Genomic DNA, 16,464 nt, shown 5'->3' with positions numbered 1-16,464 from the left:
CTATTAGGAACTCACGATCTGCATCTCCTCTCAGAACAGAACAGGGATTTGTGTGTTTACACACATATGTCCCTGTTCTGCCTCTCGTGCCCGTGATCGCTCGTGGCTGGCAGTCATCGCAACCATCGGCCACGAGCATCGGCACCCCCGCAGTGCAGCGGGTGCCTGCGCGTGCCTGCTATCCCGCCTAAAGGAGCCGACGTATAGCTACAACGGCTCGCAGGAACGTGCCGACCTGCTGCAGTATAATGATGGCGGCTAGTCAGCAAGGGGTTAATGTACATAATATAACCGGGTACTAACATTTATAGAAAAAGTTGATCCAGGGAAAATCCGATTGCCTCTCGGGGGATCAGGAAGGAATTTTTTCCCCTGCTGTAGCAAATTGGACCATGCTTTGCTGGGGTTTTTCGCCTTCCTCTGGATCAACTGTGGGTGAAGGATTGTGTATATGGGATTGTGGTTTTTTTTTGGTTGAACTAGATGGACTTGTGTCTTTTTTTAACCTGACTAACTATATAACTATGTAACAATGTCTGGAATTTGGCAGGGGCTCAGTTATACTTTATCCCAGATACATCACAACGGCATTCTTTGTGACCTCTTCTAGAGACCCTAAGACAGGCAGGGATTACATACCACTAGGGCTTTTCCTTTGGATTATATGCTAAAAAAGGCAATTTTACCATGGCCTACAGATCACATAGTGATTTAGCAGGCTTCATGGACGTTTTAGGCCTCTCAGAGGGGACAATTCCTGAAAAGCAGAGGATGGATTTTGCACAAATGCCATTACAATCGACTCCCTGGAGTAAGGTCCCCAGTGGTTCTCGTAGGAGACAAAGAGTGACGACTAATCGAGGAGAGGTAATTAACCTGACAAATTTCCTCTAAGTGGGACTTTACAAGGGCAGTGAACAACTATAAGGTCACAAGGGTGTACCAAAATATAAAGTTTTAATTGATTAATGTTAAAAGAAGTGATTACATGTACAATACATAGAATACGATGGATGCAGATACAAAGATGCGCAATTATACAACAGTTAACAACCACCATTAAGCTGTTGAAAAAATGATGAAGACAACAGAGATACCCAAGGCGTTTTGAGTCTGTGATGTTGGTGCTCTTCTTCAGGGGTAGGAGGTTACAACAGGACATAAATACGTCTATAATTGGTAGAAGGAAAAGTGTAAATATATATATGGATTGCAACATCCATAAACAAGCATAGAATCAAAAATTATTACATTTCACAATTGTATGTGCACTAACCATATAAATTGTATGAACATTCAAAATATCTTGCATCCGATTAAAATGTGCTAGGAACAAACTGTGGCTGAAAGCCCACCCATTCCGGTCCAGAGAGAAAAGGCTGCAGATCAAGGCATATCAAGGCCTAAAAGAGTCACTCACAAAAGGGGCGTCCTGGAGCGACCCTCTATTGTTCCTCTGTGTGTATTGGAGTGACAATAATCGCTGTAGGGACAAGGAAGAGAGAGGCAAATAGTCTAGTACATGAACCAAATTAATGGAGATATACCTAACATTAAACTGTATCTAAATATCTATATATGTATATATATATAGATATATATCTATATATATAGATATATATCTATATATATGTGTATAGAAAGTATATATAGAGAAAAAAAATCGAGGAGCGGTCGACTCAACTTAAATACACTTCAGACTCAAGTAGACATGGTCCAAAATTAAGGGAGATGCTAATATAAGTTATGGTCTCTCTTTTATCCCTGTTGAAATCAAATGACATAACTAATTGTGTAGTACAACATTTCTCCAAGGAGAAGAGCCTCCATTTAGGAGACCCACAACTAAAGTGAAGAAGTTGTATCACGGTCGCGATGGCAAAGATGTTATAACATATTACTTTGTTATGTGTTTTTTTTTTTTTTTGTTTTGCTGTTTTGATTTAGTATAAATTTAAGACTGTGGCAGATTCTATATACAGTAAGTCTGGATTAGCTTGGGAGGGGGGAGGGAAGGAAACTTCGATCATGGCGGTTTTCGTATCTCCTATAGGGAGAACTCAGTTGCTCAGAGGCATGCCCTTTTTGGACACTCGCACGTGGCCTGGGGTGTACGATCAGGCCCCGCATGAGTCTCTAGGTCTTGTTTTGTACTGTTTTGGTTTGTTCTGTTTTGGGGGATTAGAGAAGGTTTTTGGAATTGAATGGGTTGAGTATGAATGGTGGTTAGGATTGTGTGTGTGTGTGTTTTGTTTTTCTCCTCTTCTTTGGGGAAGGGGTACCTGGTCCTGTTTCTTGTATATTATATGGATTACTCCTGATGCTCTTTTTATCGATACCACCTTTGACCTATGAAAAAAACAATTTCCTATAATTTCCGTGGGATGTGTTCTCCGATTAAATAAAATAACTTTTTTTTGGAATTAAAGTGTCTGAATCCTCAGATTATAATGTTGGGAGAGACACATTTCAAGTCCTCTAGAACCCCCAAATTGCCTACACATACATTTAAGCAGTGGTATTTAACCTTATCACCGGTCTCAAAGGCCAGGTGGCTATAGCTATCCATAAGAATTGTCTGTTTCTGGTCAATGATTCCTGTATAGACCCCAAGGACTGCTTTGCTTTTTTGAAAGGTCCGATCCAGGGCCAAACATACACTTTTGCTACGATATATGCCCCCAATCCTCTTTAAATAACATTTATAGAAGGGGTCCTCTCCAAATTGGTATCCTTCCAGAAGGCCATCCTAGTTCTGGGGGAGACTTTAATCTAAGCCCCAACCCAGATCTGGATATATCAACTGGAAGGTCAGCATTATCCCAGAAGGCCTTAAAGTGGTTTCGTAAAAGACTATGCAGTCAAATCATTTAATTGACTGCTGGAGGTTGCTTATGCATCTACAAAGAACTATAGTTACTATGCTAAAGTCCATAAGTTGTATTCTATAATTGATTTACTTAGATCTGTTAGAGGGAGCAGTTATCGAAAAGATTACGTTGTCGGATCATGCTCCGGTCTCAATTATGATTAGACCTGGCGCATGAACGAAAACATTTTGGAAGACCCTATGGCCTTAGCAGCAGTCACTGAAGCAATTACAACATACTTTGAGATAAACAATAAAGACAAAGTCTCCCAAAGGGTGTTATGGGGAGGACACAAAGCAGTTATTAGAGGAGTTCTGATCTCACAGGGTTCGTGGCTCAAGAGGCAAAAATCTGAGGAAATGCGGCACTTACTTTCGGATATACATAATATGGAATACTTACATAAACGCTCCCAATCTTCTGAAATCGAGAAACTGCCTCAATGAGGCACGCAATAGATTGCCAGTTTTCCTGAACCAGCAGGTTAAGAAAAGATTAAGGTTCTGGGCTCATAGGTTCTATGAACAGTGCAACAAACTAGGGAAAATGCTGGCCAACGTTTTGAGAAAGAGAAAGGACAAGTGCCATGTTCATAAGCTTGTGTCGCGGGATGGACAACAGGTCTTTCAATCATCCAAAATAGCTAGGCTGTACCAGGAATTTTATTGCAATCTTCATTGCAAGTGAACAGATGACAGGATGCTGATTGAGGCCTGATAACCTCTGGGTTCTGGTGAGTTTGAACCCCTTGCGGGTGTGTGGAGCACGAGATGGAAAAGCGTTTGGTGAATGGCGCACTCATCAACTTTCTACTGTATACACCCTTTATGTTCACTAGAGACTCCTGATCCATTTATATTTCTTTCCGTTTGGTTAAAAACGTCTATGTACATAGCAGTGACTTTGTACCAGCCTGTCAGTTTTATTTCAGTTTACTGATGGGAGCGCCGCTTTGACGTTTTAATTGTTTCTCCATTTGAGTTTTAATTTTTACATCTATTCCGTAATCTCTATTGCTTATATCCAGATAGATTGTCACATGCTTCTTTAACCACTTCAGCCTCGGAAGGATTTACCCCCTTCCTGACTAGAGCACTTTTTGCAATACGGCACTGCGTCGATTTAACTGACAATTGTGTGGTCGTGTGGTGTTGCACCCAAACAAAATTGACGTCCTTTTTTTCCCACAAATAGAGCTTTCTTTTGGTGGTATTTGATCACCTCTGTGGTTTTTATTTTTTGCGCTATAAACAAAAAAAGAGTGACAATTTTGAAAAAAAGCAATATTTTTTTACCTTTTGCTATAATAAATATTCCCCAAAAATATATATAAAAAAACAATTATTTTTCTCAATTTAGGCCGATATGTATTCTTCTATATATTTTTGGTAAAAGAAAAACCCAATAAGTGTATATTGATTGGTTTGCGCAAAAGTTATAGCGTCTACAAAATAGGGGATAGATTTATAGCATTTTTATTATTTTTTTTTTATTAGTAATGGCGGTGATCTGTGATTTTTATTGTGACTGTGACATTATGGCGGACACATCAGACACTTTTGACACCATTTTGGGACCATTGTCATTTATACAGCGATCAGTGCTATAAAAATGCACTGATTACTGTGTAAATGACAATGGCAGGGAAGGGGTTAAACACTAGGGGGCGATCAAGGGGTTGTGTGTGTCCTAGGAAGGTGTTCTAACTGTGGGGGGATGGGCTTCCACTGACATGACAGCGATCACTGCTCCCGATGACAGGGAGCAGTAGTTCCCTGTCATGTCACTAGGCAGAACGGAGGAAATGCCTTGTTTACAAATGCATCTCCCCGTTCTTCCGCTCCGCTACTCGATCGCGGGCCCCCATCGCATCTGCGGGACCCACAGGCACGATCATGGAGCACGCGGCGGGCGCGCATGCCCACAATGCCGCGATTCAAAGGGGACGTACCTGTAAGTCCATTTGCCCAGCCGTGCCATTGTGCCGACGTACATCGTTGTGCGCTGGTCGGCTAGTGATTAAAACATAGAGAGAGGATCAAGAGCTACTTAGCAGAGATAAAAGATACCAAACTTTCTCCTGACCTAGTTTCTTCCTGTGAGGAACCAATTACTCAGGAAGAATTAGAAAATATTATTAAGAACCTACCTAATGGAAAGAGCCCTGGACCCGACGCATTTAATAGCTTCTACTCCCACATATGCAGGATTTCTTCAACTCACTGACCAAACATAATGATATTTTACCAGAGGCCCTTATGGCTTATGTAACAATAATCCATAAAGAGGGAAAGGGCCCTACACTATGTACGAATTATTGCCCAATATCTCTTTTGACTTTAGATATTAAAATATTAGCAAAGGTACTGGCTTCTAGATTGCAGCCTTTTTGACCGTCCTTGATAGACCCTGATCATACCGGGTTTATCAAGGGCAGGGACAGGTCCTGCATTTTATCCACTAGGCTACTCTGCAAAAAAAACCCAAATGCCCAGTCTACTCCTGTCTACAGACGCCGAGAAAGCATTTGACATTGTAGACTGGGTATTCCTTGAGGATGTCCTGGCCGTCATTAGTCTGGGGCCAAAAATGTTAGGCTGGATTATGGCCCTGTATAAGAAAACCTTTGCTAGGGTGAAGGTCAATGGTCTCCTCTCACCCCCTTTTGAGATAAAGAATGGGACATGGCAGGGGTGCCCTTTGTCACCCCTGCTGTTTGCATTGGTCATAGAGGCACTGTTGTCTAAAATAAGAGAAAACCTCAATATCCATGATTTTAAAGTGGGCCTTGCAGAGCATAAATACTCCACTTATGTGGATAATATATTTTTTTAAATTTCCGATCCATTAATAACATTACCTAATTTAATGGTGGACCTAAAGGAATTTGAGGCTGAATTTCAAAGAAAATAAAAACATATTGGAAATGTTGCCGTTACACATACCCCAAATTATATAGAGCTCTCTTAAGCAGTCTTTTACTTTCATATGGAATAAAAGACGTATTAAGTATTTAGGAATTAGTTTGACGGCAGATTTATCAAAGCTATATGAAGAAAATGATATCCCGCTGCTCCAAAAAATCAAGGGTGACCTGGCAGATTGGGATAGAGTTATCCTTTCCTGGCTAGGAAGAGTTAATACTTTAAAGATGGGGGTGCTCCCAAAAGCCCTATTTACCATGCAGATGATCCCTATTCAACTCCCAAAGTAATTTTTTTTTAATGTGAGGTGAATTTTTGCTGATTTTATTTGGCGAAAGACTAAATCAAGACTGGCATATCATATTCTCACAAGGTCTAAATCGGATGGGGGATTAGGTCTACCCAATTTGAGGAACTATTATGGAGCAATTGCCTTAGCTAGAATTCTTAGTTGGAGACATCACACCAAAAGGCCTGGGTGACATTAGCAAAGACATTGGTTGTGATTAAGCCCAAGCTCCATGGGTCCCATACCCATATAGAGGGCTGTCCAAAACTGCCTCTTTTCTGACTACCCACACCTTGAAGCTCTGGAATTCAGTTAACAAACAAGAATCTCTAGCTCAAAAAATGTCTCCATTATTACCAATAGGGGGTCTCTGTTGGTTTGCCCCAGGGGAGTCATTACTTTTTTAAAATCTTGGGCTACTGATGGAGACACTAGCTGTCTCAAGCCTTTGCAGAATGGGAGATTACACCCGTTGAGGGACCTTAAAGAGGAATACGGCGAGTTTCCAATGGATACCTGGAGATCTCAGCAACTACAGCATTTTTTTACTGTCCACCTACAGGGGATTGGAAAGGCGGAACCTCTTTCTGATTTTGAATCTCTTTGACTTAATCAGCCAATGGATAGTGGCTTGCTCTCTATCTCACATAGACTGCTTAACAGATGTAGTATCACCACAGGCCTTACATTTTTTGGGGAGTAGGAATCAGAGTTAGGCCACCATTTCACAGACTTATGCCCCGTACACACGGTCGGACTTTGTTCGGACATTCCGACAACAAGATTCTAGAATTTTTTCCGACGGATGTTGGCTCAAACTTGTCTTGCATACACACGGTCACACAAAGTTGTCGGAAAATCCAATCGTTCTGAACGCAGTGACGTAAAACACGTATGGATTTGTGTACACACGATCGGAATTTTGTTGTCGGAAAATTTTATATCCTGCTCTCAAACTTTGTGTGTCCGAAAATCCGATGGAAAATGTGTGATGGAGAATTTCCGACAACAAGGTCCTATCACACATTTTCCGTCGGAAAATCCGACCGTGTGTACGGGGCATTACAGAAACAGACTATGTTAAGACTGGTAAATATATCTTTGATAAATACTAAAACACAGGAAACAAACTATAAACTTCTGTTCAGGTCATAAAGGATCCCGAAGATGCTGGCCGTCGCATACCCTTCTTGGATAGATGTTGGTGGGGCTTTGGGCAATAAGGCTCCCATATTCACATCTGGTGGGAATGTCCTAAGATTAGGCCATTCTGGGCTGAGCTCAGGAATTTGATTCTCAAATAACAATGGCCTCGATCAGGGACGACCCTGTGCAATGCCTCTTTCATGGTACTCAAATTTCCATTAGGGCACATAAGAAGAGAATAATTCCACATCTGTTGGATGCAGCTAAAGGGCTAATTTCAGTCTATTGGAAAAAGCCACGAGTACTTACAATAGAACACTGGGTGAAACAGGTCAACAAAATTATGGAAGATGAGATTTGTACCAATAGTAATAGACTGGAAGAGATCCATGTTAAATGGGAAACATGGGTTAATTTTAGTACAGTGAACAGGAATACACAGTTTCCTTTACCATGAAGGGAAGGGACCCCTTTTTTTTATATGAATGGGTGACTGTATGGGGTATGGGTACGAGGTAGTTTTTTATTGATTATTGGTAATATGTTTGCTTATTGACTGTAAAAATAAATATGAATAAGCAATGAAAGCTTTGCCCAATCAGGGCACAGAGCACTGTCGGAGCCATGATTGGAGAAAGTAATAATGACTCTATCCAATCATGGCTCATTGCTCTTTGTTCTGTCCCACACTATAAAAGTATACTTTCAATAGTGGCCATTTGTAGTGTGATATCGGCGGGGAGAGAGATAGAACAGGTCTCTGTTCAGTGCTACTAGAGAGTAAGTGTGCAATAGTGTGCTATTCTGATTCTATTGTCAGTGTAGAATATAAGTTTAGCGTGAACCTAGTGATAGTTCAGTCAGTGTGAGTGTTGTGAATATTCATTTTTACATTACTGCCAGTTTATTTTGTCAGGGCAGGTTTACTGCAGTATAGTTCAGTGTGTTAGTACAGGTTTAACACAGTATACTTCTGTGCGTTAGTGCGCATTTAACGCAGTATATTTCAGTGTGTTACGTGATGTTTAACACAGTATATTTTTGTGTGTTACTGCAAGTTTAACTCAGTATATTTCAGTCCGCTACATCCCATTTAACGCAGTATATTTCAGTGTGTTAGTGCACGTTTAACGCAGTATATTTCAGTGCATTGCGTGACGTTTAATGCAATATATTTCAGTGCCTTAGTGTGCATTTAACACAGTATATTTCAGTCCATTACGTGACATTTAATGCAATATATTTCAGTGCCTTAGTGCACGTTTTAACACAGTATATTTCTGTGCGTTACTGCGCGTTTAACATTGTATATTTCTGTGCATTACTGCATGTTTAACGCATTATATTGCAGTGCGTCAGTGCAGGTTTACTGCAGTATATTGTAGTGCATCAGTGGAGTCTGTCTGTGCAGTGAGTACTCGGGTTCTCAGGCAGGGCATCATTTCCTCTGTTTAGTGATGTTGTCCATGCTATCGAGCCAGCTGAGTTATTTGAACACATCGTCAGTCACTTGCTCCTTGACATTGCACAACCATTACTTGATTCAGATGTTGTTTCTGAGGTTGAGGAACATGAGTCTACAGAGAGGGGAGAACACTGGTACACAAATTGGCAGTCCTGTTCTCCAGCCGCAGCATATTCTCAAGTTGTCTCCAGTGGTAATGAGGATGGAGGAGATGATGATGATGATGAGGTCACTGATGCGACTTGGGTGCCGGATAGAGCAGAAGAGGAAAGTGAGGTTGAGGCACAACCCAAACCAGGCAACCATCATAGAAGAGTAGAGAGCAGCCACCCTATTCCATCACATTGTGGAGCTGTTATCTCCCGGCCCACTTCCCACAGCTCAGCTGTCTGGGGCTTTTTTTAGCACATGTGCAGCCGATCGCACTGTTGCAATTTGCAAACTTTGTCTCAAGTAGATTGAAACATGGCAAAAACACCAGCCATTTGGGTACCACATGCTTGACAAGGTATTTAACCTTCCACCACTCAGCCTGTTGGCAAAGCCACATTGCCCCACTCCAATGGGCAGCCTCGGGATGCCCAGCTGGGCCAATTTACTTGGGTGAGATCTTTTAAAGGCTAGGATCAGTCTCTTGGCATGGATATTAGTCTCTGGTTCCCAAGAGTTTTCTTCGGGGCCATACCCTTTCCATTTCACCAGATACTGAACTTGACTGCGTCTTTTCTGGCAATCTATGATTGATTCAACCTCAAATTCCTCCTCACCGTTGATGAGCACAGGCTCAGGAGGACCGGTATTCCAGTTGGGGAAGGGGTCCGAAACTGAAGGTTTAAGTAAAGCCACATGAAAAACTGGGTGTATACGAAATGACTCTGGTAGTTTCAATTCATAAGCCACGTTATTGATTTTTCTTGTCACTGGGAAGGGACCCACAAACTTATGACCCAATTTCCTGGAAGGACATGCTAGCTTTAGATTCAGGGTGAACAGCCAGACTTGATCTCCAGGTTTCAGGTCAAGCTCCCCTCTCCTCTTTCTGTCAAATGTCTCCTTGTTATGTTCCTGAGTCTTTGCCATTGTCTCTTGGAGTAGTTTGTTATTTATGCTAAAAAAACTCAAGGCTTCCTGGGCAGCTGGTACTGCACACTCTGGAATGTGGTTAGACAAAAACAAGTGATGGAAACCATAGTTCCGCAAAAAATGGAGACTGATTAGTTGCAGAATGAACAGAGTTATTATAGGCGAACTCGGCAAGAGGTAATAGAGGTACCCAGTCATCCTGAGAAAAAAAAGAAAGTATTACTCGAGAGTTTGATTTGTTCGTTCAGTCTGACCATTAGTCTGGGGGTGGTAAGCAGAGGAGAAAGAAAGGTCAGTCTTCAGGGATTCACATAGAGCTCTCCAGAATTTGGATGTAAATTGTACCCCCCGATCAGATACGATGTTAGCAGGTATACCGTGGAGCCTTACTATCTCTTTAATAAAGATCCTCGCGGTTTCAGAGGTGGAGGGAGTACCCTTCATAGGCAAGGAGTGAGCCATCTTTGAAAGTCTGTCGACCACTACGGAGATGGTGGTGAAGTCTTCTGATGGTGGTAATTCAACAATGAAATCCATGGAGATCATCAGGGAGATGCTTTAGCAGCCCCCAAGCCTTGGTCTTGCTGCCCTTGTTCTGAATGCAGGTAATGCATGATTCCACATAGCCTCTGCAATCTTTTGGTAGCTCCCCAGAACGTGTGTTGGAGAAGTTCGGAGGTCTTGTGTATACCAAAATGGCCAGCTAGTTCATGGTCATGACAAGATTTGACCACTGAAGGTACAGTGGATGTTCCAGGAGCTGTGGTAGACAGAACTTTGACACGCTCTTCCAGTTGGTTATAACCATCTTGTAAGTCCTTAACAGCTTGAGTAAGTCCAGCTAGATGACGGCATAAGTCCTCCATGGCCGAGGTTCCCTGCGTGGGCTTGGACATGGCTGTCCAGTACTGTCACGTACCTGGTAGTAGAGCCCAGAATGCATGGAACGGCCTCTCCTATACCTCTGACTCGGGAACCCCTGGTAGTGTTGACAGGGACTCGGGAGTACAAGGGGCACAAGTGCCTGACTGGAAGGCTGATGTAGAGGGCTGGATCCTGTAGTAAGCAGGGAGGTGCACTGTAGTCCAGCAGCAAGGTGCAGGCAGAAGACTGGATGCAGTGGACAGCAGGAAGGTGTACTGTAGTCCAGCAGCAGGATGCAGACAGGAGGCTGGATGCGGCAGACAGCAGGAAGGTGTACTGTAGTCCAGCAGCAGGATGCAGACAGGAGGCTGGATGCGGCAGACAGCAGGAAGGTGTACTGTAATCCAGCAGCAGGATGCAGACAGGAGGCTGGATGCGGCAGACAGCAGGAAGGTGTACTGTAGTCCAGCAGCAGGATGTACACAGGCCGAGTCAAACACAGGTGGGCAGATCAGGTACAGAAGGGCAAACTAAAGAATAGTCAAAGTCCAAGCCGGGATCGGGGCAGGCAGCAAGCAAAGAATTCAGGAACAGGCCAAGTCAGATAATAGATCAGGTAACAAAGTAACAGGGCAGCAGGGGTCTTCAGGAACACTATAGACCGGACAGCAAGGCAGCAAGGCATCAGTCCCCTTTAAATAGCGCATCTTGGCTCCAAGTGCTGTCACAAGGAGCGTGCGTGCATTCCTGCACGTGCCCGAGCACCGTTATTCACGCTATTGCGCACGCGTGTGCGTCTGACGGTCTTTCTGTCCACAGGCATTCTTCTAGCACCCAAATTGCTAGAACATTTGCTGGAAAGCCTTTCCTGACAATTTGTCAGCTCTACCCCTCCTTCTCCTTCTCCTCCTCCTCCTCCCCCTCCCCCTCCATGCCCTCCTCTGCTGAATTGTCCCATGAACCACAAGTACCCCCTAAGCGTTCAAGGGGCTATTCAATGAGTCAGGCTAGAAGGTGCCATGCAGTGCTTCAGTTGGTGTGTCTAAGGGACAGGACCCGCACCAGAGCAGAGATTCTTGCAGCTCTGCAGGGGCAGGCCCAGAGGTGGTTCACGCCATGCCAGCTGGAGCCAAGAATGGTGGTGTGCGATAATGGCACAAACCTCCTGTCCGCCCTTAGACAGGGAGAGTTGACACATGTGCCATACCTGGCACATGTCCTCAATTTGGTGGTGCAGCATTTCTTAAATAGGTACCCAGGGTTGGAAGATCTGCTGAAGCAGGCCAGAAGAGTCTGCAGCCATTTCAGGTGGTCATACACAGCCAGTGCTCGGTTGGCTGAAATTCAGCGGGAATTCCACCTGCACGTAAACCGCCTGATTTGTGACATGCCCACCAGGTGGAACTCGACTTTGGCAATGCTGCAGTGGCTGCACATGCAGCAGAGGGCCGTCAATGAGTACCTGTGTGAGTATGCACAATGACAGGCTCAGGCCGACTCAGCTTTTTTTCCCCACACCAATGGCTGCAGATAAAAGATGTATGCACTGTACTGTCACCATTTGAGGAGCCCACAAGGATGGTGAGCCATGACAATGCATACGTCAGTGACACAATCCCTGTTGTGTTCCTGCTGGAGCAGACTCTGTGTGGCTTTATGGACAGGGCACTCGAGGCAGAGCAGCAGGAGGAAGAGGAGGACTTCCTTTTCTCTCAAGGTCCACTTTATGCAGACACCATTCTTGCCACGCCACAGAACACACAAGAGGAGAGGGAGGGGGAGGATTCTATCGCTTTTGGAGGCATTGAAGCAGAGGAAGACATACGTCAAACTTTAAGAGTTGGTTTTCCATCTCCAGAACCCTTGGGAGTAGTACGTCGTTGGAAGGAGGCGTGGGCTATCTCATGCTTCAAAGCCTGCGAAAGGACCCAAGAATACATGGCATAAAGGAGAAGGATCACTATTGTTTGGCAACCCTTGACCACCGTTACAAGAGAGGATAGTCGTCCCCACAGAGGGTGCAGAAGATGAAATCTCTTGGGGACACCTTAACCACTTAAGGACCGCCTCACACCGATGTACGTCGGCAAGGCGGCACGGGCAGGCAAAATCACGTACATGTACGTGATTTGCCTCCCGCGGGTGGGGGGTCCGATCGGACCCCCCCCGGTGCCCGAGGCAGTCCCGTTTTGTCCTCCGGCGATCGGAGATGAGGGGGAGGCCATCCGTTCGTGGCCCCCCCTCGCGATCGCCGCCGGCCAATCAGATCACTTCCTTTGCTGCTGTATGCTAAACAGCAGCAAAGGAAATGATGTCATCTCTCCTCGGCTCTGTATCCCGTTGCAGCGCCGAGGAGAGAAGACAGGTATGTGAGTGCACCAACACTACACAACACAGTAGAACATGCCAGGCACCCAAAACACCCCGATCCCCCCCCCGATTGCCCCCCAATCCCCCCCCAATCACCCCCCCCCTCCCTGTCACAAACTGACACCAGCAGTTTTTTTTTTTTTTTCTGATTACTGCATTGGTGTCAGTTTGTGACAGTTACAGTGTTGGGACAGTGAGTATTACCCCCCTTTAGGTCTAGGATACCCCCCTAACCCCCCCTAATAAAGTTTTAACCCCTTGATCACCCCCTGTCACCAGTGTCACTAAGCGATCATTTTTCTGATCGCTGTATTAGTGTCGCTGGTGACGCTAGTTAGTGAGGTAAATATTTAGGTTCGCCGTCAGCGTTTTATAGCGACAGGGACCCCCATATACTACCTAATAAAGGTTTAACCCCTTGATTGCCCCCTAGTTAACCCTTTCACCACTGATCACCGTATAACCGTTACGGGTGACGCTGGTTAGTTCGTTTATTTTTTATAGTGTCAGGGCACCCGCCGTTTATTACCGAATAAAGGTTTAGCCCCCTGATCACCCGGCGGTGATATGCGTCGCCCCAGGCAGCGTCAGATTAGTGCCAGTACCGCTAACACCGACGCACGCAGCATACGCCTCCCTTAGTGGTATAGTATCTGTACGGATCAATATCTGATCCGATCAGATCTATACTAGCGTCCCCAGCAGTTTAGGGTTCCCAAAAACGCAGTGTTAGCGGGATCAGCCCAGATACCTGCTAGCACCTGCGTTTTGTCCCTCCGCCCGGCCCAGCCCAAGTGCAGTATCGATCGATCACTGTCACTTACAAAACACTAAACGCATAACTGCAGCGTTCGCAGAGTCAGGCCTGATCCCTGCGATCGCTAACAGTTTTTTTGGTAGCATTTTGGTGAGCTGGCAAGCACCAGCCCCAGGCAGCGTCAGGTTAGCGCCAGTACCGCTAACACCCACGCACGCACCGTACAGCTCCCTTAGTGGTATAGTATCTGAACAGATCAATATCTGGTCCGATCAGATCTATACTAGCGTCCCCAGCAGTTTAGGGTTCCCAAAAACGCAGTGTTAGCGGGATCAGCCCAGATACCTGCTAGCACCTGCGTTGTGCCCCTCCGCTCGGCCCAGCCCAGCCCACCCAAGTGCAGTATCGATCGATCACTGTCACTTACAAGGCACTAAACGCATAACTGCAGCGTTCGCAGAGTCAGGCCTGATCCCTGCGATCGCTAACAGTTTTTTTGGTAGCATTTTGGTGAACTAGCAAGCACCGGCCCCAGGCAGCGTCAGGTTAGCGCCAGTACCACTAACACCCACGCACGCAGCATACACCTCCCTTAGTGGTATAGTATCTGAACGGATCAATATCTGATCCGATCAGATCTATACTAGCGTCCCCAGCAGTTTAGGGTTCCCAAAAACGCAGTGTTAGTATCGATCGATCACTGTCACTTACAAAACACTAAACGCATAATTGCAGCATTCGCAGAGTCAGGCCTGATCCCTGCGATCGCTAACAGTTTTTTTGGAAGCTTTTTATTGAACTGGCAAGCACCAGCGGCTTAGTACACCCCGGTCGTAGTCAAACCAGCGCTGCAGTAACAGTTGGTGACGTGGCGAGTCCCATAAGTGCAGTTCAAGCTGGTGAGGTGGCAAGCACAAGTAGTGTCCCGCTGCCACCAAAAAGACAAACACAGGCCCGTCATGCCCATAGTGCCCTTCCTGCTGCATTCGCCAATCCTAATTGGGAACACACCGCTTCTGCAGCGCCCGTACTTCCCCCATTCACATCCCCAACCAAATGCAGTCGGCTGCATGAGAGGCATTTTTATGTCCTCCCGAGTACCCCTACCCAACGAACCCCCCCAAAAAGATGTCGTGTCTGCAGCAAGCGCGGATATAGGCGTGACACCCGCTATTGTTGTCCCTTCTGTCCTGACAATCCTGGTCTTTGCATTGGTGAATGTTTTGAACGCTACCATGCACTAGTTGAGTATTAGCGTAGGGTACAGCATTCCACAGACTAGGCACACTTTCACAAGGTCTCCCAAGATGCCATCGCATTTTGAGAGACCCGAACCTGGAACCGGTTACAGTTATAAAAGTTAGTTACAAAAAAAGTGTAAAAAAAAAAAAATATATATAAAATAAAAAAAAATAGTTGTCGTTTTATTGTTCTCTCTCTCTATTCTCTCTCTCTATTGTTCTGCTCTTTTTTTACTGTATTCTATTCTGCAATGTTTTATTGTTATTGTTATTGTTATTATGTTTTATCATGTTTGTTTTTCAGGTATGTAATTATTTATACTTTACTGTTTACTGTGCTTTATTGTTAACCATTGTTAACCATTTTTTTGTCTTCAGGTACGCCATTCACGACTTTGAGTGGTTATACCAGAATGATGCCTGCAGGTTTAGGTATCATCTTGGTATCATTCTTTTCAGCCAGCGGTCAGCTTTCATGTAAAAGCAATCCTAGCAGCTAATTAGCCTCTAGACTGCCTTTACAAGCCGTGGGAGGGAATGCCCCCCCCCCACCGTCTTCCGTGTTTTTCTCTGGCTCTCCTGTCTCAACAGGGAACCTGAGAATGCAGCCGGTGATTCAGCCAGCTGACCATAGAGCTGATCAGAGACAAGAGTGGCTCCAAACATCTCTATGGCCTAAGAAACCAGAAGCTACGAGCATTTTATGACTTAGATTTCGCCGGATGTAAATAGCACCATTGGGAAATTGGGGAAGCATTTTATCACACCGATCTTGGTGTGGTCAGATGCTTTGAGGGCAGAGGAGAGATCTAGGGTCTAATAGACCCCAATTTTTTCAAAAAAGAGTACCTGTCACTACCTATTGCTATCATAGGGGATATTTACATTCCCCGAGATAACAATAAAAATGATTAAAAAAAAAAAAAAAATGAAAGGAACAGTTTAAAAATAAGATAAAAAAGCAAAAAAATAATAAAGAAAAAAAAAAAAAAAAAAACACCCCTGTCGCCCCCTGCTCTTGCGCTAAGGCGAACGCAAGCGGCGGTCTGTCGTCAAATGTAAACAGCAATTGCACCATGCATGTGAGGTATCACCGCGAAGGTCAGATCGAGGGCAGTAATTTTAGCAGTAGACCTCCTCTGCAAATCTAAAGTGGTAACCTGTAAAGGCTTTTAAAGGCTTTTAAAAATGTATTTATTTTGTTGCCACTGCACGTTTGTGCGCAATTGTAAAGCATGTCATGTTTGGTATCCATGTACTCGGCCTAAGATCATCTTTTTTATTTCATCAAACATTTGGGCAATATAGTGTGTTTTAGTGCATTAAAATTTAAAAAAGTGTGTTTTTTCCCCAAAAAATGCGTTTGAAAAATCGCTGCGCAAATACTGTGTGAAAAAAAAAATGAAACACCCACCATTTTAATCTGTAGGGCATTTTCTTTAAAAAAATATATAA

At 44.4% G+C, this 16,464-nt stretch overlaps 1 protein-coding gene across 1 annotated transcript in view; it reads left to right on the top strand.

Moving 5' to 3' along the window:
• The window catches only part of LOC141110754 (excitatory amino acid transporter 2-like), a 470,509-nt gene that overhangs the window by 136,087 nt on the left and 317,958 nt on the right, over window positions 1-16,464 (top strand). The gene's annotated exons all lie outside the window — the stretch shown is intronic.

The sequence above is a fragment of the Aquarana catesbeiana genome, linkage group LG10 (genome assembly GCF_042186555.1).
Source record: "Aquarana catesbeiana isolate 2022-GZ linkage group LG10, ASM4218655v1, whole genome shotgun sequence".
Lineage (NCBI taxonomy): Eukaryota > Metazoa > Chordata > Amphibia > Anura > Ranidae > Aquarana > Aquarana catesbeiana.
The sequence above is the reverse complement of the archived record's forward strand: the minus strand, read 5'-3'. Positions and strand labels throughout refer to the sequence as shown.